Raw genomic sequence first — 26257 nt, 5'->3', positions numbered from 1 at the left:
ACACACACACACACACACACACACACACACACACACACACACACACACACACACACACACACACACACACACACACACACACACAAAATTAAAGAAAAATCCCCATATCTTCACACACACATGTACAAATCTTAAAACTCTCTCCCTCTCTCTCTATGGGAATGGGAGTAGGGATCGTGCTAGCAAGGGTGGATGAAAGAGAAACATAGTGCAAGTGTGTGAGTGTATAAGCAAGATTATCACTCAAGTGAATTAGGTTCCAAAATAGATTAGCTTGGACTCATAAACACAATCTTGAGTATTGACTTAGCTTAGCACAGGCTCACCATAGACAAGCATGTAGTGCAAACTCGAACTATATTCTTTATTCATGAAAGTGAGCTTTAAGTAGCTCTACAACTTGACTCCATTACATGTGGGATAATTTCCTCTTCCATCCTTCACTCAGACTTTAGGACAAAGCCACACTTTACAATCCTCCCCCTGGGATTTGGACTAGGACAAAATACTGAAGATGCAATATCCACTAAGGATGATAAGTTGGTATCCACAGAGGATGACAAAATCCACACAAAATGATAATATCTACACAGGAAAATAAAAGTCCTCCCCTACAAGTAGAGAGGCTACATCTTCAAAGTATGTCGTCATAGAAGACAAGGTTGTTGGCCTTCGCCTTCTTCTTTGTCCTCTACCATGTGAGATGATCTTTTGATAGGTCTCTTCCCTTTGTAGCTTCTGTTGTTGCTTCTACTGCTGCTTTCTTTGCTGCTACGACGTCCATTTGAGTAGCATTGTGAAGGAGGGTGTCCCTTCTTAGCTACGTGTCCCATTCTTCCACATTCATAATACTTTCTTCCAGTTGATGATGGCGATGGCGAATATCTTTCCATTGAGGATGACGTGACAAAAGCCCCTCCTGATGATGTTAACAAGTCTTTTTACTTTCTTTCTTTTGCTTGAATTGAGTTAATGACATCTTGGAAAGGTGGAGCTGGTTCTTTTTCTTCAAGAATTGTGAGTAAGTGGTCATAAGAGGGTGGAACTGCACCCTCTTTTTTCTTTTTTTCTTCTGCTTGAATTGAGTTAATGACATCTTGGAAAGGTGGAGCCGCTTCTTTTTCTTCAAGAATTGTGACTAAGTGGTCATAAGAGGGTGGAAGTGCATGTAAAAGTACGGCCACTTTGTAATCTTGTGGTACTTCACATTGGATGTGAGTGAGTTGTGTTACAATGCTCTTAAGCATATGTACCAGGCTAGCAATGTCCTCCCCTTCAACCATAGTGAGCTTGTAAAGTTGTCTTTTGAGACTACCCTTACTTATTTTAGCCCTTGCTCCAAAATTACTTTCTAGGAAATGCCAAGCTTCATGTCCATGCTTACATTCATCTATGAAATGCACATAGTTGTCATGCAAGGAGATGAGATGATGATTTCTAATGCTTGTTCGTCTTTGGCCAAATTTTGTGCACTTGCTATGAGTGTAGATGCCCTAGTGTGCACTTGCTATGAGTGTAGATGCCCTAGTGTGCACTCCAGGTTGTTCTAAGGATGTGCTGATAGACCATAAATATTTTTTCATTAGGTAACCCCTTAACTTTGTTTTCCAAGTGTAAAATCCTTCCCCATTGTACCTTTCTATTCCTTTCTCTCCCATTGTGCTAATAGAGGGGTCTTAGCTTAGGAGACTCTCCTAGACAGTGTCTACCTCTTTACACGAGCATAAATTCCTCTTAGGAGATGATAGAACATTTATTTGCAAATTATAATGCTTGGCTGCAAACTTTTAGGGTTCATTGCGAGAGAGAGAGAGAGAGAGAGAGAGAGAGAGAGAGAGAGAGAGAGAGAGAGAGAGAGAGAGAGAGAGATCCCTTTTTGTGAAGCTCCTCTTCACTGGAGTGAAGCCCCGCTTTACAATAGAGGAAAAGTGTACTATGCTTTAAAGCTTCGATGATGAATTTGGCTTTAAGTGGCCTTGATGAAGCTTAGAGAAACTTGTAGTTTTGAGACCTTGGCTAGGTGCTCAAGGCTCCCTTTTTGTGCACACTTAGTGGGACAACACTTCTATGAGGATTTGAGTGCTTTGGAGCTTGAAAGCAAGGTTTGCTCTAGGTTTCCGTGGGAAGGGGGGCTTGGTGTTGGAGGTTGCTTGGTGACCCGTGGGATCAAAAGCGAGATAGCGGGTAGCAAGGGATGAGAGAGGCTATGGGAGCACTTGCTTACGGACCCAATGCACTTTTAGAGCCAATTGAAGGCCATTTGACGTCCGGAGGTGGCTCATGAAAAATATTGAGCATGGGAAAGTTCCCTATGGACCCAATCGAGAGAATACACTGCAATTTACCACGTTTCTTTGTCAAAATTTGGGTGGCTTGAGACCTCGACTCCCCACACACACTATTTCTAGTGTGTTGAGCTAGACCAAGGGACCCCCCAAGCTTCCACATGAGGAAAAGCCAAAGAAATACAATATATTCTCAAGTCTACAGTGCTTCACACAAAAAAAAGAAACACACAGACACCTATTTTAAGCAAAGTTATATGGCATGGGGATGAGGGAGCTCCCGAGCTCGGTTTGCAGAGCTGAAAAGCTCGTCAAAAAGGTTATGTTGAAAGCTCTGAGGTGATGTAAGTATAGCAAGGAAGGGATAGAAGTCGATGAAAATAATTAAAAGGAAAACTTAGCAAAAATCGACACAAAAGGGAAATCTAAAATGCAACCATTGATGAAAAAGTGCATGTTAGCAACTCCTAATGATGACAAATCCTCCTTCAACAGCTTATTGAATGTGGGTAGTGGCGCATCCTTTCAAGGGTGCATATCCCATTGTTGATTAGCTTCAAAAGAGTGATTAGGGCGTCATTAAACAAAAGGAAATTATGCAATGCAAAAAAGTGCTAATCCTACCAAGTGCTAATCACACTAACACACAAATGCATGGCAATAAAACCTAGCGAGCATACCACCAAAGCTTTGATACCACTTGATGGGAATGGGATCGTGCTAGCTAGGGTGGATGGAAGAGAAACATAGTGCAAGTGTGTGTAAGCAAGATTATCGCTGAAGTGAATTAGGTTCCATGATAGATTAGCCAAACACAATCTTGAGGGTTGACTTAGCTTAGCACAGGTTCACGATAGACAAACATGTAGTGCAAACTTGAACTGTATTGCTTATTCATGAAAGTGAGCTTTAAGTAGCCCTACATCTTGACTCCATTACATGTGGGATAATTCCCCTCTTCCCTCCTTCACTCAGACTTTAGGACAAAACCCACACTTTATCTCTGTGTGTGTGTGTGTGTGTGTATGTGTGTGTGTGTGTGTGTGTGTGTGTGTGTGTGTGTGTGTGTGTGTGTGTGTGTGTGTGTATCACCATCAATTGTGGTACCTCGGACCCGTGCGTGAATGAAATTCCATAGGATTGACAATGTTGAGGAGATCTAGTTAATGCATGATCAACCAACATCTTCAACAATATGCAAGAGGGAGGCCCATGATACATCCATCATAGAGGCCCCAATGAATGCTTTCAAGAAAGTGCCTTCCATTGGCACATGAGAAGGTACATTGCACACCAATGTGGAGAATGTAGGTGATACTTTTGGTCACAAGGTAAAAAGCCATATTTCATCCATATAGGTGGATGATCACACAATGACATTTCAATGCCTCCTTCTCCATATCCCCTGTGTTGGCTCTTACAGAATCTTGTAATCCATACAAGTACTGACCACATTGAGAGTTTGGTTGCATTTATTTGTGACAAATTGTATCTACCAACTATGTCACATTTCATTGTCACACAGAGAGCCTTCCTCAAAACGATCCCATACCTTTTGATCCTGTCACTGTGTATTAATTGATTTGCATTTGAGTGGTGCTGATGGAATGTCGAGAGTGAAATAGGCCAACAACAAGGTAAAGTCCACCGGCACAGAAACACTTCAATATCAAAAACTAATTATAGGCAAGATATTGGGGCATCATTGCTAAGCATTTAGATGCATTCTGGGTCGAAAACGACTAGGTCAAAAACTCACTACTATTAATAATCGTGATTTTTGCACTTGACCTAAAGTGAGGTTTGAGACTATAAGAATGTGTGCTTAGGTCTTATAAACATGTGCTAGAGGTTTCGTTACGTTTGGATGCCGTTTGATGCTGTAACATATGTGATTTGTTTGTCGAGATGAGCAAATGGCTTTTGGTGATTTCAGTCATTTGAGTGTAGCCTGAGTTAGATGTGAGTTGTTTGTTGTTTTCCAAGAGATTGACAACCACTTGTAGCCTTTATGCACTAGTCGAGTCAGCTTCATCCCATGGATTGACAATTTATTTATGGTCCTCACTATGTCCGCAATAAGATAGGAGTGAGATTAGACACCCGTCCCACATTTGGAGCCGCTGCCGGGGATCGAAGAGACCTAAACTAGGGAAAAACACGAGCGTCCTGTGAAGTTATGCTTTAACTTTCTCTAGGATCTCCTAGAGTAAAAACTTTCTTTTTAAAAACCGCAGAGCTTAAGATTGTCGTCTTTTGCTGTGTAGAGGTAGCTTGGAAGTAATCGTACTTGCTGAGTACCTTTAGGATTGTAGGATTGTAGAATTAGATTAGTATTTTGAGAATGATTGATGGATGAGACAAGTCTTAAGATCAAAGCTCAGAAAACCATAAAAAACAAGAAAACGAGTATTTATGGACACTTTCCACAACCCCACTGCAATAGAATCTAGGAGTAGGGTAAGTAGAATCGGAGGTGGATTGCAAGATATTGCTCTCTCCCAAAGAATCAATTGTGAGTTGTTATGTGAAGTTGCAGACTTTCAGGTCTACGATTAGAAATAGCACCAGAAGACTGTCAACCACTCCGACTGGAGAGTATGCTTTATAAGTTGTATGAACCAGTGGGTAAGCTCAAGGACAGATTGAGGTAAAAATTTCAAGAGTTTGTTAAAAATCAGATTATTTACTGTTTCTTGACATTTTAGGCCAAATTAAGTTTTGACTTGACTTAGAGGCTTAAAATAGCTCATGAAAAGACTGTCAAGCAAAAAAGTTCAAAAAGTGTTCATTTTAGGCTTAAAGTAAATAATCGTGATTATATACATTTAGCTAAAAATTGACCAAGGTTGATATAAGAGACTCTATGCATGTGTACAAACAACTTTTGTAAAGGCACATAGGATTTGGATCACCAAACTGACCAAAAACTGGGTAAAAACTAAATTCTGTACTAACTTTTGAGAACTTGAGTGTAAATTGACAAAAATTTTGTTCAAACTCAAGGAAACTTGACTCATAGGCTTATATTGATTTGATAAACATGTGTACATGATCAGTTGATAAAAAAGATGCAAAAATTTACCAGAAGTAAATAATCGCGATTATTTATATCTGCCCCATTTTTCAACTTTTTTGAACAAGTCAGAATACCACTAGCTTTCTCATGTTATACTAAGCTCACAAACCAAATTTGGTTCGGAATATTGGATTGAAAATTGTGGCCAAAATTGCAAAGTCAGTTTGCAGACATACAATTGTTGACCATTTGAACAAATTTTGTACAAACTTGATGAAACTTGGCTAGGGAGCTTAAGTTAAGCTGCTTAACAGATCTGAGCCAAGATTGTTGCAAAAAAGTGCACAAAAATAGCAGGAGTAAATAATTGCGATTATTTACATCTGCTACAAAAATTAATAATCTTGCACAATTGAGTATACCACAAGGTCAAGCATATCAAGTAGACCACACAAATCAATTTTGATGAAATTTGGATCACAAAAGTGAAACTTAAGCCAGATTCTTGAAAACTGAGTCTGTGGACATGAAATAGTTGATAATGTTGGAATTAGGGTTGCAGAGAAACGCACACAGCTTGGAGAAGATGAAGGAAGCTCAAGGCACACAATAGAGAGTGTGTTACTTAGTGTGCAATGGAAAGATAGATAGCCCTAGAGTGATGGGCATATATACAATGCTCGGGGGAAAAAACCTCCTAAAGAGGGAAAAAATGCCCCCACGGTCCTAGTGTGTTCACACACATCACTACCACATGTATATGGTAACAAACCCCCCTGGAGTGATGCGATGAAAGAGAGCTGGCACATGAGTAAAGGGAAGTGCCATCTCTGAGGACATGATCAGTCCACAAAGGGGAGTAAGCCCAAAGCTTTGCGGAAAGCTTCAAGCTTCTCACGAGACAATGCCATTGTGAAATGATCTGCAAGGTTGTCCTGTGTTGGCACATAAGCCAAGCTGATCTCTCCTACTAGAGCCTCTCTCTAACATAGTGGTAATGCACCTCAATGTGCTTTGTGCGAGCATGAAAAATTGGGTTCCTCACAACTACCAATGCGCTCTGACTGTCAGTGTTGATAGTGTTGGCAGTGTCTTGTCCAACACCCAAATCAGCCATAAGGCGTCTGAGCCATACACACTCAACCGTAGCTGTGAAGACTGCCCTGTACTCAGCCTCACAACTTGAAGTGTCCACATTAGATTTCTTCTTGCTCAACCATGATATACATGAAGTGCTATGCATGAAACAAAAACCACTTGAGGACACTCGCGTGTCAAAACAACCAGCCCAATTTGAGTCCGAAAAATCATGTAAGTATGGCGGCAATGATCCTCCCTTGGGATAAAACAAGCCAAGATGTAAAGTGCCACTAAGGTAGCGGAAAATCCTCTTCACAGCCTGCCAATGCTTAGACCCTGGGCTATGCATAAATCTGCCGACCTGTGAGACTGCAAACTAAATATATGGCCTCGTGTTGCATACATAAATGAGGCAGTCAATAGTAGTTTGGTAAAGAGTGACATCAACAGGATCGCCAGCATCATGTAGACTCAACTTCAAACCTGTTTCCATGGGAGTGGCAATAGGTTTGCAATCAATCCTCAAGTCCAAACTTACATAGCAATGTCTCTATGTAACTTTTCTGACACAAGGCAATATCACCATCACACTGCTTAAACTGTAACCCAAGTAATGATGCAACACCCCCAAATCTTTCATCTTGAAAGTGGCATTCAAATCAGCCTTAAATTCAGAAATATGTCTCTCATTTGGTCCAGTGATCAGCAAATCATCAACATAAAGAACCACAATGAGAAGTACATCACCCTCACGCTTTACATACAATGTGCTTTCTATTGGATTGTTACAAAAGCCTCGTTTGACCAAATGAGTGACAGCTTTCTCATACCAAGCACGAGGAGATTGCTTCAACCCATACAAAGCCTTCTGACATCTGCACACTTTGTCCTCTTGTCCTTTTATGACAAAACCGCGAGGCTGTGTTACATAAACTTCCTCAAATATGTCACCATTCCAGAAAGCAGTAACAATGTCTGATTGATGTACATCCCAACCAAAATGAGCTGCCAATGCACATAGAAAATGGAGAGTAGTCATACGACAAGTGGGAGAAAAAGTCTCTTCATAACCTATTCCTTTTTGCTGTGCATAACCCTTTGCAACAAGTCGAGCCTTATGGCGATCGATCTCACCATTCGGCTTGCGTTTCAACTTGTAAACCCACTTTGTACCAATGGCCTTTTTGCCACGAGGCAAATCACATAAAGTCCACGTGTCATTTTCTGTAAGTGCATCATATTCTGATTGCATGGCAGCCATCCAAGTTTTTGAATTCTTTGCTTCATCAAAAGACAGAGGCTCCTCAACATCATGTAAGCTAGACACAGCCAAAGCATAACAATCTGATGCATAAGATGCATGGTGAGAGCCTGAACGAGTATGAATAGACAAAGGTGCATCCAATTTACTGTCACACAAAGTGTGCACTAGCCATTTTGGTATACCTCTAGCCTGCTCATTTTCAACCCTTTCCTCATCAAGTACATCATGTACATCTGCATCAGAAATAGGCTGATCTGTAACATTTTCAGAAACCCTCATAGACTGTACATTTTCCTCATTGGAACTTACATTCGTATTTCCACCACTAAAAAGAGGCAACAAAGTGTCATAAATGTCCTGTGAGCTTACATTACTGTCTGTAATACATGACAGCAAGGGCTGAACAGAATCTTCCACGCACACTACATCCCGTGAAACCAAATACGTTTTGTTTGCGGATGATACAACCTGTAAACTTTGCTTTCAGCACTATAACCAACAAAAATACATTTGACAGCCTTATCATCCAATTTTCTGCGCTGTGTTTGTGGCACCAAAGCATATGCCAAACAGCCAAAAACACACATGTGCTCAATAAAAGGGTTTCTATCATGCCTTGCTTCATATGGAGTAATTGACTGCAAAGCTTTCGTAGGACACCTGTTTAGTACATAAGTGGCACACATGATGGCCTCAAGCCAAAAAGAATGCGAAAAAGCTTGACTTTTGACCATACATCGTGCCATTTATATCAGTGACCTATTTTTCCTCTTAGCAACACCATTTTGCTGAGGCGTATAAGGCACTGTACATTGGTGTTTTATCCCAAGACTAGCCAGAAATGCATTAAATTCATGAGACATATACTCCCCCCCTCGATCGGAACGGAGGGTGCCCATAGTACATTTTGAGACATTTTTAGCCATAGCCAGAAATTGTTTGAATCACATAAAAACTTTGGACTTCGCTTTAAGAGGAAATACCCATGCATGCCTGGAGTAATCATCAATGAAAGCCACTAAGTAAAGGTAATTTCCCAAGGACGGAGTTTGCATGGGCCCACGAACATCACTATGCACAAGCTACAACCTGCATGTGGCCCGAACTGAACCATCCTTTGGAAACTTAGAACGCTGCATCTTACCCAAAATACAACGTTCACAAACATGTTTGACAGGTGCTTCAAGAGGCGGCAAAGAAGAAACCATATCAGATTTCTGCAAACACAGCAAACTGGCAAAATTCAGATGACCAAAACGTGCATGCCAAAGTTTTGCATCTGAAATAGCCCTTGAATCTACAACTGCATTTGCAAATTTTATCTACACTTTCCATACAAAGTGAGCTTATACAGCCCACGGCACAAAAGGCCAGATGCAACAATTTTATCACCAAAACTGAGATCATGAACTGTACATCTGTCATCCACAAATTTGACTGCAAGTCCAAGTCTAGCAAGTGCGGATACAGACAAAAGATTCTTCTTGATCCCAGGTACATAAAGTGCATCAACAAGTGTGAAAGAACTACCATTAGCAGCAGTAAGCACAATCTTTCCAACTCCCTAAACCGGATAAGAGGCATTGTTGGCACAAGTGACTAAATTCCCATGAGGGACAGACTCGAGAGAGGTGAACAATTCACGATGTGAGGTAATGTGATTTGTAGCACCACTGTCGAAATACCACACATGTGAATCTGCAGCACTGACAAGAATGCATCATGGACAACAGGATCATAAGTGCACTCTGCGCTAAAATCCCATTCTGCATCAACATCAGCATTACAGTCTCCTTTTATAGAAGACTCAACAATGGCTGCATTTGTAGTGGAACCATCATTTGCAGTGGAACCACCCTCTTTCTTCTTAGCCTCTTTGGCCTTCAACTTAGGACACGACTTGATCAAGTGATCATTAGCTTTACAATAATGGCAATGCATCTTCTTTTTGCCCTTATCACCAGAATTTCTAGACAAATTGTTGCCAGTAGAAGCATTAAGAACAAAAGTTTTGCCACTCGCAGCAGAACCATAAGAAGTGATTGCATTGCTGTTACCACCCTTTCTTTGAGAAGCAATAAAAACTTGTTCAACAGCACGTTGTCTAGTCTTGTTTTTTCTGGAAAGTGACTCTTTCAATAGCAATGTGCATAATGCATCAAACTTGACAACTTCTGGATTTCCTTGGGTCATAAGTCTCCAAGTACTAGCAAAAGTCTGGTAAGAATCTGGTAAGGCATCAAGAACAGTCTGCACAAGGGAACTGTCTGAAATGACTTCACTTGCAGAAATAAGTTGCTCATTGATATCCTTGACACTAGCAAGGAAAGTGTCCATATCATCTTCCTCATGCATAATCTTCGACTCCAGCCCTTTACGCAGTAAAGCAATTTTAGCCTCATTGCGGCTTGCATAAAGACCAACCAAAATATCCCAAGCCTGTTTTGCAGATTTCTCAAGAAAGTGAATGCAGCTAACATTAGAGACAACTTTCCTCTTTCAATCACTGAGCATGTTTTAGAACGAGTTGCAAGAAACGAAGCTTACAGATTTTTAGATGGCTTTTCGCGATACAATCAACTTTTGGTTGACCTCAAAGATCAGCATAAAACTACCTTTGCAACTGAATGGGGTATTTTTGCCTATCGCGTTATGCCTTTTGGGTTAACTAGTGCTCCTACCACCTTTCCAAGATTGATGAGCCATGCCTTTAAAGAATATCTTTGGAATTTCTTGGAAGCACCTATGGATGATCTATGTGTACATTCATCAATCCGGGCTAATCATTTTGAACACCTCAAAAAGGTATTCAAAAAATATAGACTTTATAGGATTTGCTTAATCCTGACAAGTGCACATTTATGGGTAGACAAGGAAAAATTCTTGGACATATAGTGTCTAAAAACGGCATAGCTACTAATATGGATAAAATTCATGTTATTGCTGATTTGCCTAGATCAACAACAATCAAAGGGGTTCAAGCCTTCATGAGACATTGTGGATATTACAGTCGATTCATATATATGTACGCTATAATTGCAAAACCCATGTACAACTTGATTACACACTTTGAATGGACCGATGAGTGTGAAGAATCCTTCATGAAGCTTAAGCAAGCTCTCACTTCAGCTCCAAATATTGAAAGCACCAGATTGGAATAAACTATTTCACATACATATAGATGCTTCCAATTTTGCCATCAGGTGCATACTAGCTCAACCAAGAGACGAGAAAATTGATTTTCCTATTTCTTATGCTAGCCGACATTTGAATATGGAAGAGAAAAACTATACCACCACCAAAAGGGAAGGACTAGGAATGATCTTAGCCGTGACAAAGTATGGACATTACCTATTAGCAAACAAATTTTTGTTCTTTGTGAACCACCAAGTCTTATTATATTTGGTCAACAAGCCATGCACAAGGAGAATAGTGAGATTGTTCATCATTCTTCCGGAATTTGATTTCACTGTAGTTGTGAAAAAGAGCACCATTCATCAAAGAGTAGATCATTTGTCAAGGATTGTTTTCGGAGAACCACCTAAGGGAGTAGATGATGATCTACCAGATGCATGTCTGTTCTCCGTGGAAATGATACCTCGATGGTCGAAAAACATGGTATCCTGGATGACCATAGCTCAAACGGATTTGCAAATGCCACTTCCTATTACAATCAAATTAATCGAGCAATTAGCTATGTATCAATTACTAGCTGGAAGGTTATACAAAATAAATCAAGATGGAATATTGCTTTTATGCGTTAATCCCGAGGAGAAAACCCAATACCTAAGTCAAGCACATATTACCATAGTAGGACTTCACTTTGCAAAAGACCGAACAATGCAAAGGATCTTGAAACTTGGAGTATTTTGGCCAACTATGAGGAGGGATGTTTACTCTTTTGTAAAAAATTATCCTCAATGTCAAAAAAAAACACCCGTACCTCATGCGACATTGTTCCAAATATCACTTGTTCCTAAGTGGAGTAACTATCTAGTTACGTACTTTTATCAAGCCGAACATTTCCTTAGGATATGAGTAAACACTGCCAAAGAGCAATTGAAACTGAAGCAAGAGATCACGCTCTTATTGGAAACTAATTGTATTGGAGAGGTAAAGATCAACATTTGCGTCTTTGGGCAAATGAAGACGAATATATTTCCATTATAGAACAAGCACATGCTGGATTAGCTGGAGGTCACTTCTCTAGTGAGACCACCGCAAGAGCTAACTTAATGGCAGGCATATGGTGGCCAAAATTTTTTGCAGATGCCAAAGAATATGTTCGAAGGTGTGATGCATGTCAACGAGAAAAAATGCCAACCCGTGTAGATAGCATGCCCTTAAGACCAATGATGGGGGCTAGAGATTTCACAAAATGGGGTATAGACTTTGTTGGGCCAATACAACCACCTGCTTATAGAACCCAAGCTCAATATATCATTGTAGCTACCGACTATTTGACCAAGTGGGCCGAGGCTAAAGCAACTCAAAAGAATGATGCTAGAACCACAACCACATTCTTGTATGAGTATGTGTTCACAAGATATGGACTGCCAATAGAAATTGTCAGTGATAGGAGAACTCATTTCCTCAATGAGGTAATTGAGTATTTGCTTAATGAATTTACGGTCATCCATAACAAATCAGCTCCCTATCACCCACAAGCAAATGGACAAGCTGACCATACGAATAAAATTCTTAGCTCGGTATTGACTAAAGTGGTTAGTTCAGGACGCACAGATTGGGAAATGAATCTCCATGCTGCTCTATGGGCTTATCGAGTTTCATTTAAAACAACTTTAAATGCTACACCCTTTAACCTTGTTTATGGTCTTGATGCCATACTGCCGATAGAATTTCTATTGCTGACATTAAGGGTAGCCAAGGATCTTAAGTGGACTGGACATGAATTGTCAGAGAGACTTGAGGATTTAGAAAAACTTGATGAGCAAAGACTAATTGCTGTATCTCACATCTATGCACAAAAGCAAAAACAAAAATAGTATTTTTATTCCCATCTAATTACAAAAATCTTCAAAAAACGGGAATTAGTTTTATTCTATTCCCTTAAGCAACACATTCCCTTAGTTCGTCATTGAAGATGTATCTCCAAGTGGAGCAGCTAGGTTGTCCACCCTAGATGGTGAACCAATGGCTAATTGGATTAGTGGATGTTGCTTAAAGAAGTACAATTTTCCACTAACCAATGAATTGCTAGAAAGAATGCATGCAACAAAACAACGAAAGATAAAACGATAGCAGGTTATTGATGAAGCCCAAGAAGAAGCTCGGCTTCAAGTACTCAAATGGAAAGCTGCTCTCAAGCATCAACAAATACCTATTCCCATCAACACTCTGGAACTAGATGATTGACAATGGGAATTACAGAAAGATGCATTGTCAATAGATGATGAATGGTTAGATGGAATGGACCTTCGTATCAAAGTACAACTGAACAATCATAGCACAAATGCAGTGGTCAACACAGGAGCTTGAGTAAATGCAGTCAAATATTCCACGTACAAGAAAGCAACAAGTCAATCTTTGACAGCAAGAATAACAACTATTAAAGGATGCAACAAGAACCCAACACCAACAGTGGGAGTAGTCAACTTAAATGTGATAGTACATGGATGTTCACTCCCTCATCAATTTGTATGCTTACCACATGAACACATGAATGAAACAATGATTCTTGGAATCTCATGGATGCGGATGTACAAGGCAGTACCAGATTGGGATACCAATCGGCTCAAATTATCACCTAAAGGTGGACAACTCATTATTCCAATTGCACCAAGCAAGGAGGAATGGAAAGGAGGTTACCAACAAAGAAACCACAAGGCAATCAATCTTCTCCATCCTATTGACAAACAAAAGTAGCATGCAAGGAGTCAAGCAAATTTGGGTACAAAAACCACAGCTTAAGGACAAGCCGATTCAAATTTGGGTGCCCAAAACATCATCGACAGTATCAAAGACGGTTCCAAGGTTCAAAACACAAAGAAGAGCATCTTCGAGCAGGGAACCTAAAACAAAATGGATTTGGAAGAAAAAGGAGCACTTATCTTCTCCGCAAACCGTAAAACCAATCAAGCAATGGAGAGTTAAGTCTCAGAAGACTCAACCACATCATTTTGCCCCAAGCAAACCAAGATACCAATGGCAAGTAAAAGCTCAACAACAATCACTATTGATATCGACAACTCAGGATATCAGCGTGCCAAAGCATCCTGATGGTACAATCAAGCAAAGAGCACACACGCTACATGATTTTCTCTTTGGAAGACAGCAAAAGAAAACCTCGACATCAGAAACCCTTAATTACTCAAGACCCAACTTTTGTACAACATAATGGTTTGAGCTGCATTGATCTTCAAAGCATGGTAGAGCCAACCAAGGCTATGCATAGACAGGATTGTTCAACCCTTGCACACAGTCGTCCCAGAGTACGCCATCTAGGAGAGGTGGAAGGGAACTAAGTAATTAAGGGCAATGTTTGAAGAGGGAGGAAAAAGTTTGATATTAATGTGTGATTTTTTCCAAAATTACCTTACAAATCATCCATAGGGGAAATTTAACTGATAACATCTCCCCGATGAGTGTAAATAGTGTATATACATTAGAAAATCATCAAATAATAGTCTTTTTTGGTTATTTTTCATCATTCATTTTTATATTGGGACTTAAAAATGGAAAAATCCAACAAAAAAATAATAAATCTATGTTTTTTAATGGATTTTCTTAATTATTGGATTTTCACTTTGTTTTTTAGCGTATTTTGTTATTTTCTTTGATTTTTTCAATAAACAATTCAAGAATTAATAATAAATAGCAAATGAGCTCAAAAAAGAAAAATTGAAGATACGTTGATGATCAAAAGGACAAGGAGGACAGGCACAAAAAATTTCAGTCAAATCGGCAGATGGAAGCGAGAAGCCTAAATTAGGCAGCCAAGGCCTACTTTTGCAAAATTCTTGCAGAATGAGCTACAGGAATTCGATTGGGAAAATTTTTGAGTCTAACATAAATTTCACGGCCCAGTAGGACTAACATGGGAATTTGGGGAAAAATGGTTCAGGAAGTCCGAGTATAGATATCCAGGGTAGTTTAAAATCACTTCATTTCCGCTTGTCGCCCTTGGAGAGAGAGCTTTCGACATTCTTCGCGCCGTGCAATTTTTGGAGTCCATAGTCGCTCGTTTACAGCGCCGTCTCACATGAGACATGAGGAGTAAGTTCTATACTGATCAATAATCCATTCTCTATGGTTGGTAGCTAGTCTAAACCCAAGAAAAAAACCCTAGAATCCGAGCAATGCACGAGGCCTACGACCAAAAATTGACCATAGTGGCCTATCAGCTCAACCAAATCGGACGAGACTTGAATTGTAGCATGCCCCTATACAATAGAACACTTCTATATCAATAGTTGACCATTCGGCAGGGGTCGAGGGGGGTCCCAAGTAGAAAAGGTAGGTTTTTGCCAGATGCCAGAATTGGATTCTGACTCCATAGACAGTTTATAGACTAGGTCTATATACAATGTATATGGTTGGTTTCATACAATCAATCAAGGCAAGCTCTCAAAAAGCAAAAAACAGCTCGAAGGCTACAAAGCGTCAAATTTGACATACGAAGTCAAACTGACTCCAAATGGGCCAAAACTGGATGAGTTGCTTCAGGACTATGTAGAGGACAAGTCCATAGCTTCAAAAATGACTAACCAACTCCATGGGCCATATAGTCACAAAAATTGGTGAATTCAGAGTCGACAAAGCAAGAAGTGATGCCGACAAGACAAAACTTTACCAACAATTTAGGACTTGTTTTAGGTGTATTGAATATGTTTAGGTCAAAATTTGTCAAGTTTCGCAAAAAAAGTTGACTGCTGTAAATAATCGCGACTATTTACTTTTGCAACTTTTTGGCTTGAGATGGTATCTTCACCTCACCTATCACTTGTACACACCTATTACATGCCACATTTCAAGTATGAGCCAAATTGATCAATGATAACTTGGAAAAATGCCAAAAAATGCAAAGAAGTTCTTCAAAACCAAATTTTGAGTTATCTGTCACATTTTTTGATCCAAATCACCTCATATCTCATACACAGGGCCTACATCATGCCTAGAACCAAGTTCACAAAAAAAAAATCATTTTGATGAAAAAGTTAATAATCGCGATTATTTACTTTTTTGCCAAGACGGGGGAACTTGAAACTTTGACTTCATGGGACCAAAGCACATGATGTCCCAAGCCCACTCACTAAATTTGAACTAATTTGGATCTCAAAATCTCAAAATCCTTTTATATCTACTGTTTCAAAGACGAAAAGCCTAAATTTGGTACCATTTCCACCTTGTGCACTCAAATGAGCCCACACTTCACTCAGAGTATCTAATTGCTATATATTTCAAGCCAATCATGCCAAAATTGCAAAAAGTTGGAAAAATTCATCAGCTATAAATAATCGCGATTATTTACTTTTGTTGCAAATTTTTGCTTGGACTTTATGATTTTCATCTTCACATGTTTTTATGCATCTATGCATGTTCAACAATTGATTTGAAGCAAGTTGGACCCAATTTGTTAACAATTCAGACTGAAGGGCATCTCAAACCCGGAAATTGCAAAAATTTTCTAACTTTGGTACTTTTCCACTTAACAGAAGCAATGCAAGCTGTAGAGAAGGCCAAGAAGAGGGTCTCTCAAAAAGAGAAGCTGCAAGAGCTGCCACCATACCAACTGGACCCCAGTTCAGTAAAGATGGCCAAAGCAACATATATATCTATCCAGAGAACAGCTTGAAGAGAACAACACCACAGTTTTCATAGGCAGGTTTAAAAGTGAAGAAGGACATCAAATAGAGCTGCAATTACTACCGAAAGAAATCTATGATGTTGCGGCAAAGCCTGACACAAAGGAGGCCAACAGAAGGCTCGGCATTAGAGAATTCTACGACCCAGAACCATGTGGTGTAGATTTCCTGAAAGCTTCTGAGCTCTTATCTACAATTAAGTCCAAATTACTGACCAGCAAGGGAAGAAAGTCGAAGTAGTAATCACAAAAGAGATTGTGACCGAGGCTTTGAAGTTGCCAACAGAGGGAATGGCAATGAGGGCCAGAGACAGGAAGACAGCAGGCACCTTCACCAAGGAGAATGCTGCAGCAACCTTTGTTGATCTCATCTAGAAGCAAGTGGAAGAACCAACATGGTTATATCATCAACACTTCCATTTTCTAGCAAAGAGACCGCCAAGGTACACAACACCTAATCATGCAGTTGCGACTACATTCACACAAGTGTTGAAGTCGACAACCAGGAAACCCATTGATCACGCGCAGTATGTGCTATCAACACTGAAGGGTACCAAGAAAGAGGGTAAGATCATGTATCTGGGTGCACCTGAGGTACTAACAAGAATTGCATACCATGCTATCGGCATGGCAGACAATTTGCCACTTGCCCCAGATCAAAACACATGGATTGTGTCTGCACATCCTTCTCCAAGAACCACCCGCTCGAAAATGAGAATTTACAAATCTGATGAAGAGTTGGCTAAAAGCTCTCATGAGGCACATAGCAGTGAAAGTTCAGACAATGAAGAGAAGAGAGCTAGAAGAGAAGAGATGAAGAGAAAAGCAATGGCTGCACACCAAGAGGAACCTCAACAAAAGAAGGCAAGGTTTGAAAGGGAAAAACAAACCTATGAAAGAAGCCACCAAGCTGTAGGTGAGGACCCGGAAAGTGGGTTCCAAGAGATATAAGAGGACCCCGAACCAAGAATCCTGCCAGGAAAGAACCAGAAGATCCCAGTGATTCTCTTGAGTGCATGTACGAGGAAGCAGAAGCCTTAAGACTAAAAGAAGCTCAAGAGGCCAAAAGAAAAGCACAAGAAGAGGCAACAGAGCAACAAAATCAAGTGGAGTCTACTACACAAAGCGAGGCAAAACAGTATCAGGAGGAGATGTCTCTGAAGCCTACCTCACTTGCTACGGAACAGCAAGACCACCCGATGCCAAGCCCTCCACCTTTACCAACAGTTAGACCCACCGAGGGAAAGGCACCCAAAGAAAAGGAGCCTGAATCAGAGGAGACAACAAGTTTTGAACAACCCAAGGCAATAGAGGCAGAACCACACCTTCAACCACCACCCAATAGAAAACGGTCGAGGCATCCACAAAGCCTCAAGAAGACAAAGCAGCCAAGGAAACCACACAGACTCAAGGAGAGGTAGAACTCCCCTTGCAACCACACGTAACCGCTACAAAACAACCCAACAAACACACAGAAACGATTGAAACATTGAGACAGCCTACAGAGCCTGAACATTGGTAGACAAACAATGAAGTCATCATACAGGTGAATGAATATGCCAAGCAGATGCAGGAGATGACTGAGAAATTGCGAACAACAGCACTTAGCCGCAGTGCTAAAGCTAGAGAGCTAGAGATGGTCATCAATGCTCTACAAGAGAATTGGATGACAGAATGAATGTCATCTTAGATTTGCAAAGACAAATCCAAGAGCTGTGAGCTGAAGCTGAACAACACCAACTAGCAAAAGAGAAGCAACATAAGGAAATGGAGGAGCTAGTGAAATTCTCAACAAATTAACAGGTACCTGCAAGATCAAAGACCAACAACTGATAGAGGTTACCAATGAACTCTTAACTACAACTCTGTCAGTACAAAAATCCAAGTACAGCTCGACGTAGAAAACGCATCTCTGCAATATTCAGAGAAAAGGATCAATGATCAGGCAGCTTTCTTGAGATAGATAAGGGAAACTCCCGCAGTTGCCTCGATCAAAGGTACCAATGAAGTATATAAGGCTTTGGAAAAGAAGAATAAAGATCTTGAACTCATCTAAAGCTAGAGCAGTCACAACGAAGAGACCTTGCATTGATGCGGGTTCAACAAGAAGAACAGCTACTCAAGGAGATAGCCGAGCTAAAAAGAGTCAATCAGCTGCTATGAGACGGACAACCAGAGACGCAAGAAGAAGCTGGTACCTCAGAGCAACCAAGTATTGAAATTCCCTCAGTCTCTTCCGCTGAGATGGAAACACAATCGGCAGAAGGGCTAGGAGGAGAGAAAGATTTCTAGGTACCACTAATAGATGTTGAGAAAGTGCGAATGGTCCAGTTATCTAAAGCTGAAGAAGATGCACTCAAGAAGTAGGTTGCTCAAGAGATAGATGAACAATGGAAAGCAACGATGGATTGGGAGTTGAGAGTTCCCATTCAGTCACATTACTCAACTCACTCCCAACCAAATCAATGCACAATGCATCAACAATCATTGCCATATCCTTTGATCAAGGTAGAGCTATTATCGATGAAAGAAAGACTATATAAAGATAGGCAGGAAGAAGGTGCAGAGGAAGTCCACCCCAAGTGGAGAAAGAGCTGGCTGAACAAGAATCCCAGATATTTGATTCTGTTCACAAGAGCACCTGCCGCCCTTCAGAAAGATCCAACCTTTTGTCATGTACCACGAATAAGGACATGGCAAGCACATGAAGCACTGATAAGAAGCGGCCTACATGGCTCAACTATCCAAGATTGCCAGCTCTAGAGCAGGGAACACTGACAGAAGAATACATGGTGAAAACCCTAACGAGCGCCATGACATTTTTTTAAAGTCTCCCTGATCTCTCATGTGCTATGCTCCACAAAATTTGCTGAATGCTGCTCACATCCGTTGAAGCTTTTCACGAGCCGGAGCAAGCAGGAGCACCGTGGATGTCATTCCTTGAGGGCAGTAAAGGTCTTTGCCACGACCTAAGCAGACAACCTTCCGAAGAAGTCCTTTATGGCTTCTACGCCCGATACATTTTTTTGCCATCTAGCAATATGTTGGCACTCGAGGAAGCGTTCTATACAGGGTTCTTCACTTGGCGAACGAAGATATTTGGGCCAGTGATCAGCAACGTTACCTCCAGATTTGTTGGCTACTCAACCATTGAGCTCAAAAACAAGGTCACCATGCAGTTCTTGCAGGTTCCATACAAAGAAAGAAAGATCAGATATGAGAAAGCCTTACATGCACTTAAAGACCGCCTCTCCAACCGTCAACCCAAAGATTACTTCAGCCCATAAAGCTATATAAAGGGATGACACAGAAGAGGAGGGGGGGAATGTTTGCAGTAATCTAACTCGGATACCATTTTTCGGAGCTTTCATTGTAAAAACATTTATTATTTTGATGAATCGGGAATATTGTAACTCCTATTTTCTGGATAAACTTTGTAATTGATGAGTTGAGGCTACAAGCTTCTAGATTGTATCAACCTGTCTTTAGTTAGAGCTCCTAGATTATTAGTTTTGACCACCAAAAACCTTGGCTAAGATATAAAAGCCAATTTTTATAAGATTCTGATAAGTTTTTGGATAATGAAATACAGCGTGCGCTAACGGCGCTCACTTCTCTCCTTCTCGCGCTTCCTACTCCCTCCCCGGTTGTCACATCGTAGTCGCGTCTAATGTGGCGCAACTGTAGGTAAGAGCTCTATGCATTGATGTAAACATTTCATGATATTTCATAGCTTTTGGCATCGCCGACCCACGGCCTAATTTCATCATAAGTAGGAATCTACACTTCAAATTCAAAAACTAAGTATAGGCGGGATATTGGGGCATCGTTACTAAGCATTTAGATGCATTATGGGTCAAAAACGACTAGGTCAAAAACTCACTTCTATTAATAATCGTGATTTTTGGACTTGACCTAAAGTGAGGTTTGAGACCACAAGCATGTGTGCTTAGGTTTTATAAACATTTTCTAGAAGTTTCGTTACGTTTGGATGTCGTTTGATGCTGTAAAGGATGTGATTTGTTTGCCGAGATGAGCGATTGGCTTTTGGTGATTTCAGTCATTTGAGTGTAGCCTGAGTTAGATGTGAGTTGATTGTTGTTTTCCAAGAGATTGACAACCTCTTGTAGCCTCTATGTACTAGTCGAGTCAGCTTCATCCCATGGATTCACAATTTATTCGTGGTTCTCGCTATGTCTGCAATAAGATAGGAGTGATGTTAGACACCCATCCCACAAACATGCTCACAAAATGTCCATTGCATTGTGCTTCAAGGAAGATCCATTTTTCCTCGTCTGCTTCTTGTACTTGAGGGCTACTTCAACAGGTGCAAAGTGTGGATTCACTCGCACTTTAAAAACAGCCTACAAGCTTTGGCTCATGAACTCTGCAAGGTAATGCAGCGAGCAAAAGGCCAAGAGAAATCTTGCCACATCCATGTTAGGCATATCCTACTATTAGAGTGTTCCAAGCGACAACAATTTGGATACTAAGCTCGGGTCATTGAGAACCTTTTGTAATTGTATAAGGCCAAGTGATTGTAGTTGAGGATGTGCCCTCTTGTTGCATCTACCAGAAACACTTAGATATTCCTCAACCCTTGTTGAGCATGTACTCATATAAGAGCACTCCAAGAGACGTTGTGTGGAAACAAACCCTCACTTTTCATATGGTCCAAACATCACAGCACTTCCTTGCCAGTCACATTGGGCATATCGTACAATCAACATGCTCCAAGAGATGACATTTCTATCAAAACACTCATCAAGGGATTTTTGTGCTTTTGTATTGATGGCACCTTGTTTGGTACCAAAGAATTGCAAATCACATGTTTTTCCAACAACTTGAGTAGCAATCTCGTGGTGAATTCTCTCACCCATGTGAAGGACCTTTGTAACGTCACCGATGGTCACATTTGGAGAAAGGCCGTCCCTTGGCATCTTGCACTTAACATGCTCCAAGAGAGGACATTCCAAAGGCAAAAATTTATGTTCTTTGAGATGAAACCCCATTTTTCATACGGACAACACGAAGCACCAACAAGAACAACAATCTACACATCTCAAGAGACAACATTTCCCATACAAAGCTCATTAAGGACATTTTGCGTTTTGACAAGGGCAAGTGATTGTTGTTGAGAACCTGCCCTCTTCTTTCAACATAGCCATTTTTTTTGGAGGTTTTGGTTGTATCTCATGGGAGGGTCTTACATAAGCCTGCAAGCCTTCAAAGTGCAAGCAACATTTGGCAAAAGGTGTCACGCGGGCACTGCACTTGCGCCACGTGGACAAGATTTTGTTATAGTCTAGTGTTAGTCTCCCAATCTAGCTTAGGATCTAACCTTGCACTTTGTGAGCCTCTCGTAGGATGTGCATGCCCATGCAGGTCATGGTTGCATACCTTGTCTTGCACAGTTCAGTCAGTAGGCGTGAGGGCATGTGAACAATGTGACTTCTTGCATTATTTTCCCATGGTCATGGGGCTAGATTGGTGGTTTCCTGAACAAGCTTGGTTTGGGTAGATAAGGGACTGTTGAGCCAGCAAAGGATCACACCCACATTTTTGCTCACACTCATCATTTTGTAACCATTGATTGTAATAAATGTCTTTCCAACATTAATTTTGATTTGAGCCATTCATTAAGTAACGGGACTCAACTTAGTTTCCAGCTTGTAATCCCGAAGTAATTTCACTTGCTTATGTAATTAGTTAGAGATGTTCTCACCTCCAAGGCTGAGGTATATAAGCCAAAGTTTTTGTAACCTAAGGCAGATAATTAATCAAAGTGAGTTTTTTGAGCGCCGTGGCTGTGTCTGAGAGAGTGAGAGAGAGTGAGAGTCTTATCTACTTGCTACGCGAGCTACGGAGCCGCCATTGGAGAAGCGACACCGCCATTGTGTTAGCAACGGCGAGAGCTACGCACAGATACCAAGAGTGCGCGCTATCGGCTTCTATGTGTGGTAAGTTCCTACGAGCTTCGGTGTGAGTTTTCTTCCAACTCGTGTGTTGGAATGGAGCATGCAGCATATCTATAGAACCACAACGAGTAGAGCTACACATTAGTACCATCGGGGTCAAGTTTCGATCACCTGTATTTTTCGGCCTGTCTTCATACGTGTTTACCGCATGGAGTGGTTATAGGTTGATTTTGCAGTTCAAGTCTTTAGGGTGTTGTTCTTACCTAGTGTATAGACTTCCCCTTGAGTTTGAGATCAATTCAATGATTCTAGATCCTGTTTCGTATAGCATTCGTTCGTAGTACGGATTTCAGTCACTTGCGTATTTTAGAACTTAGATTTGATTTCCTTCGTAGTGATTGTCATTAGAAGGTCGAGTAGGTGATTTGACACCCACCTAGTTGTTTCCATGCGCCTGCGGGTCAAGCTCCGTCCTCGTCTGACAAATTCTGTTGTTGGTTGAGTTCTCGCTATTTAGCTTCCGCTAGCGGCGTAACCGCCTTAACATTTGGCGCCGCTGCTGGGGACGAGAGCCCTAAGTAGGTGACCTTAGATTAATCCTACGAGGTGAGTCATATAAACTACTTTGTATACTTTAGTTAGAAAAGATCTAGGAGTGGTGGACTCCGAAGATCTCGAGAGATACTAGGAAGTGGGGTATTCCTGGGTCTTCCGTGTTGATAGTATTTTTAGTTTAGCTTAGATTTGTTTGTTGTTTTGTTGGTGTTGAGTAGTTGTTGATAGAAGAAGAATTTGCTAGTCCGTGAGTGACAGTGGATCTCTTTAAAATCACAATTACCAAACCCATTTTATGATTAGGAATAGCTTAGGTAGGACTTCATTTGATCCTGATCTGGAGCTAGTAATCATTGGAGTATTTGCTTGATATGGTTGATTGCATGATAGATCACTAAACCGTCGAGTTAGTAGTGAAACTTGCAATAAACAAAAGTCAGAGAAATTTTCTGTGTATCTGGGAGCTGCTGAGCACTTGAGAAATCTTTAGGAAGGATTCTGTGCCAAAAAACTGGAAATCTGCAACTTTAGACATCATACGCGTATGATGTCTAAATGACCAAACAGAGACCAAAACAGAAATTTTGACTTTACCAGAGTGTTCAAAAGGGGGGTTATAACCTAATTTCAACTTAAAACAAGAGCATTAACACTCAAACAGAAATTTTGACTTTACCAGAGTGTTCAAAAGGGGGGTTATAACCTAATTTCAACTTAAAACAAGAGCATTAACACTCAAAGAAACCCAAAAAGACAAGCCGGAGTCCAAGAAACGCAAAGAATAGGAAATTTTGGATTCAGATCTTGTTTTTACATTCAAACCTGACAAAAACACTTGAAACTCAATTATAAACATTGGAGAAGGATTAAAACCAAGAATAGTCAAAATCTGGGACAAAAGACATCATACGCGTATAATGTCTTTTAGCACATCCACTGCTTATTTTTGATATCTGACCTGACAAGATTGTTACAAACACTGTAGAAAGCATAAATATCAAGTCTTGAACCAAATTGATGAAAAAGACATCATACGCGTATGATGTCTTTGACCTAATTTTGGACATATTTGGATACTTTGCCAACACAGATCCATTGTAAAAGCTGTCTAGAGGTTATATTTCAAGTTTCATCCCATTTGGATCACAATTGACCCAAAACAAGTCAAAAGCGGAAAATTGCCAAGAAAAGCCTAAATTAGCCATAACTTGCTCAAACAGAGTTCAAACTGAATTTTGTGAGTGGACAGAGCATAAGGGGGCTACTGAGAGTGAGCATAACCAACATAGTCCAAATCTGTGAAAAAAGACATCATACGCGTATAATGTCTTTTTCAGCATAACTGCAACAAAATTCTCACTTGATGAAACAGAAGTTGTCCAACTGACAAGATTAAACAATTGACCAAGTATCAATCAGTTTGGATCAATTCTGACCACAAAAACTTGGGAAAACAAATTGCCGAGACGGAAAAGTTAAAGTCCTTTAGGGGAATTGATGAATTTGAGATCGGGCAGGAATCTCCAGAATAACCAACCAAAACAAGGGGAACAAGCAAGTGTCATATCAACCGAGGGAAGTGTAAACCAAAGTTGGGTGCAACCATTAGAGCCGATCTTTGAAGGAAGTGTTTCTGATACTTCTTCGGAGAGATCTTACGATATTTTCACTGAACACTTGGGACACTTGAACCTGAACAACAGAGAAAATATGGCAGCAGGACCATCAAACCCTTCCGCCACAATGAAGCTATTGTTCATAAAATACCAGTATGACAATGAGCAAGGTGCCAAGATCTACAAAGATGGAATGGACCGCTATTGTGTAAAGATAGAAGATAGACCTAGTGAGTTCAAGGACTTAGTGCCTGTGAGCTATAGCGAAGATAGATATCTAGATGACGAGGGTACCATGTATTTGGTAGTCCTAAACCCTAACATTGTAGACAAGTGGGGATTGATGGGCACCAAAGCCAAAGTAGATGAAGAAATTGAGGAGAAAGCACCAATAATGAACTTCCCTGATGCGAGGTTAAGAAGAGAGAATGAAACTACAAGGATCAGCACTGATAACATCTATGTGGGGCTATACAAATATAATAATGGGGAGAAAGATCTCTATTATAGATGTGAAGAACCCTACACTGGAGAGTTGACAGACCAAAAAAGACTTTATGTCTTTACCTACATAGAGGGATCAGAAGTGAAAATTGCCGCTTACGACAAGTATGGGAGGCAATACTCAACAATGGGCAAGAAAGAATTAGAAGGATCTACATACTTTGGGGGACCACTACATCAGTATTATGTTACTTCTAGCTCACAAAGACCGCCACCAACAAATGGAGTGCAAAACCCAATGACAACAGGAGGACAAAGAATTCAGGCTGCTGACTCTTTCAGTCAACCTCAGTACTCGAAGCCCGGACCAATGGGATCATTACATTCCAGAGAGTCAATGGATACGAATCGAGGTAGTGCAGTTCCAATCCCCACGTATACCACTCCAGGTCCAAGGTTCGAAGCGGAACCATCACATTTACCTCCTAGTAGTAGACTCAGGGCATGGGAACCGACAAGGGTAACCCATGAAGTCCATGATGCTAGAGAAAGCTTTAGCCGGGACACAGGAGCAATGAGATTGGTAGCAGACCATAGACGTATGAGACCATCTCAAGTAGCCAAGTGTATGCCAAAGAAGTATGGTGGTTCAGGAGATCCGTATGCACATGTGTCACTCTTTAAGCAAGTCTTAAGAGCTGAGCAGATAACAGATTTCCATACACAATACGAGGGATTTGGTCTTACTCTAGAAGGTACGGCATTGACATGGTTTCAACCACTGAACAGAGGGGGATTCCATGACATTGACCATTTGCTAAGAGAGTTTGCTGAGGAATTCTCAAAACAAGGGATTAAGCACAATACGGTCTCACAAATATATGCTTTTAAACAGAGAGAACACGAAAAAGTGAAGGAAGCTTCACTTCGCTTCAAACAATACATTGAGAGATGTCCAGTACGTGAACGACCACAAGATGACAGACTATCTGTTCTCTTTATTGAAGGATTGAGAAACGACACTCTCAAGAAGGACTTGCACTTGAAAGCTTGTACAAGTTTCGAGCAAGTAACGAGAGCAGCATTGTACTTAGTGGATAACTGTACGGTTTATGGAGAGGTGTCAGCGGATACAGATTTTGCATTCAGTAGCTCTTCCTCCATAGCGAGCGAGACTACCACTAAAAAGAATGTTCAAACAACAACCATGCCAAATGTAGAGCAAATGATATTAGATGCTCTAAAAAGGATG

This window comes from Adiantum capillus-veneris, chromosome 17, assembly GCF_014529385.1.
Source record: "Adiantum capillus-veneris isolate H3 chromosome 17, ASM1452938v2, whole genome shotgun sequence".
In the NCBI taxonomy this organism is placed as follows: domain Eukaryota; kingdom Viridiplantae; phylum Streptophyta; class Polypodiopsida; order Polypodiales; family Pteridaceae; genus Adiantum; species Adiantum capillus-veneris.
The sequence above is the reverse complement of the archived record's forward strand: the minus strand, read 5'-3'. Positions refer to the sequence as shown.